Source organism: Alosa sapidissima, chromosome 11, assembly GCF_018492685.1.
Source record: "Alosa sapidissima isolate fAloSap1 chromosome 11, fAloSap1.pri, whole genome shotgun sequence".
NCBI classification, from domain to species: Eukaryota; Metazoa; Chordata; class Actinopteri; order Clupeiformes; family Clupeidae; genus Alosa; species Alosa sapidissima.
Genome location: NC_055967.1, coordinates 24,624,340 through 24,626,839, shown reverse-complemented (window position 1 = coordinate 24,626,839; position 2,500 = coordinate 24,624,340). Strand labels below are relative to the sequence as shown.

The 2,500-nt window shown below is 44.7% G+C and overlaps 1 protein-coding gene across 3 annotated transcripts in view; it reads left to right on the top strand.

The window, feature by feature from the left end:
* eps8l2 (EPS8 like 2) overlaps positions 1-2,500 on the top strand; it is a 58,710-nt gene that overhangs the window by 34,040 nt on the left and 22,170 nt on the right. The gene's annotated exons all lie outside the window — the stretch shown is intronic.

Genomic DNA, 2,500 nt, shown 5'->3' with positions numbered 1-2,500 from the left:
TTAGAATAGAATGTGTACTTCTATTATAACTGTGTGCCACCTGTTTCATGTGTATACTATCACTTAGCAGACAGGGGCCATTGTACTGTATAGGTGTGCTGATGCCATATAGTTGTCAGCTATTCGTTTTTATACGTCAGTGGTGAAAAATACTGCTCTCTGATTGGCTGACAGGTGTTCGGATATTTTTTCTAATGGAACATCTATGATGTTGATCGAATATATCAATCACTGTTCTATATCACCACTATAAATCAAGAGTCAATTAGATTAGATTAGATTAGATTAGATTAGATTGAACTTTATTGTCATTGTGCAGAGTGACCTGAAGTTGTGAAGTTTTTAGTCTCTGACCAGTGTTTTCATATTAGTTTCCTATAGTAGGCCACCTGGGCAGCTGTTAGCTTTTACATACGTGCTATGCTTTGTGTTTAACTCCACTATCAGTACTGTTTGCCTATACAACCTTCATGGTATCAGGAAGTTTAGACGGTTTAGGTGTGTATTCAGTTGACAAAGAACTAAATCTTTGTACCATTTCAGTTTGTGTGACCCTATTGACCTATTCTACCCCAAATTATGTTTGTTGCCCCCTAAACCTCCTCTACCCCAGGTCATGTTTGCCCCAGCTCATATCTACTGCCCTCTATGCCCCAGACAGCCCTTGCCTATTGTCCACCAACACATGCTCTGCCATCTGCCCTTTGCCCTGGCTCATACCTAACAGCCCCGTATCCCATTTCTGCCTCTGCCCATCCGTATTGCCCCCATATACCTTTCCTGCCCTACCTAACTCTGACCATACTGATGCCTAATGCCTCTACACATCCTGTATGCTGTTTGGTTAGGCAGGGTGTGTGTGATGTGTCTGATGTGTGTGTGTGTGTGTGTGATGTGTGGTTGATGATGGCCCTGCCCTGCAGTCTCAGCCAGGCTCTCACTCTCCCGCCCCCCTGACTCCTCTGCCGATGTTTGCTTGTTTACAAATCTGTTTACGGGTTTGTTTACCTATCCATAATAAATGGAGACTGAGTCGTGAATGACTCCATACATCGCAGAGTGTCGGCTGTCAGCAGCTGCTCTTATTGGTGGAGAAGCAGAACAGGGAGGGACTTAGGAAGTGGCTAAATGTCAGACATCAATAAAGGATGTGTAGGTTCCTTTTTCACTCACACACACACACACACATACACACTCGTAGATACACTCACACACACACACACGCACACCCTCGTAGATACACACACATAAACACACATAAACACGCACACTCTCACACACACACACGCACACACACACACACTCGTAGATACACACACATAAACACACACACTCTCTCACACACACACACCACTGCTTTGAAGCGCTGCAGGAAGACCGGGTGAAGGGAGGAAACAAAGAAGTTGTGATTGTAGCGATGGAGTGATAGAGAGAGGTGGAGATGGAGAGAGAGAGGGAAGAGGGAAAGAGAGAGAGAGAGATAACAAGAAACAGAGAGAAAGAAATAAAGAGAAAGAGTCGGGGGTGAGAGGGAGAGTGAGAGAAAAAGCAAAAGAAAGAGAGAGGCAGGGAGAGAAAGAAAGAAAAAAAAGAGGGAGAGAGAGAGATCCTGTGGGAAGAGTGCTGCAGGTAGATTGGTCCCTGACTGTGACAGGAGATCCTCTGGGTGTAGCTGATCAGCACAAGTGCTCCCTTACGGTAATCATTACCTCGGGAGCACCAACCCCTGCTCGGGGTCACTGAACCACACCGTCGTCACAGATAAGCCGCTCTGCACACCACAGCTAAGGACAAGCTCTACGCTCTGCCCATGCCAAACTAGACAGACCTCTGAGCCTCTGAGGAGCAGTAGCCACTGTCTATAGGAAGGCTAGTATAGATACTAGTCATACATACTAGTTAGTATAGATGGCTGAGTGTACCATGCATACTAAGCTGAACACATATGTTTATAAGGAGGAAAATAAGGAAGGAAATGGTGTCTACTCAGCCTGCCATACTGAACCAGATACACTATCTGTGGATAAGGTAGTATAGACTCCACACGAGCACTAGCAGATAAGAGACTCCCACACATGTCATAATGAACGATGCTTTTTAAATGTAAAGACAGCTAGTAAAGACAACTCATCCACAGTCTGCTCATACTAAACCAGATAAGAGGCTGGAGAGAGAAAGACAGACAGGAAGGAAACTCTACACAAGCAAACACATACCAAATGTACAGGTTGTATAGGGAAGTGAGTCATCACAGTAGACCATATTTGTGGTATAATAGATGATAGCGATGATGGCGATGATGGCGATAATGGCGATGATGATGATGATGGTGATGAAGGTGATGATGACGATCATGATGATGGTGATGGTCATGTCATGTTCATGCTGTGTGTGAAAAATACTGGGGACTCCCCTACCCTACCTCCTCACCTCTCCAGTGTATGTCTGAAATAATAATACAGTAGTTCTGAAACATTGCTGGTGATGATGATGATTGTTC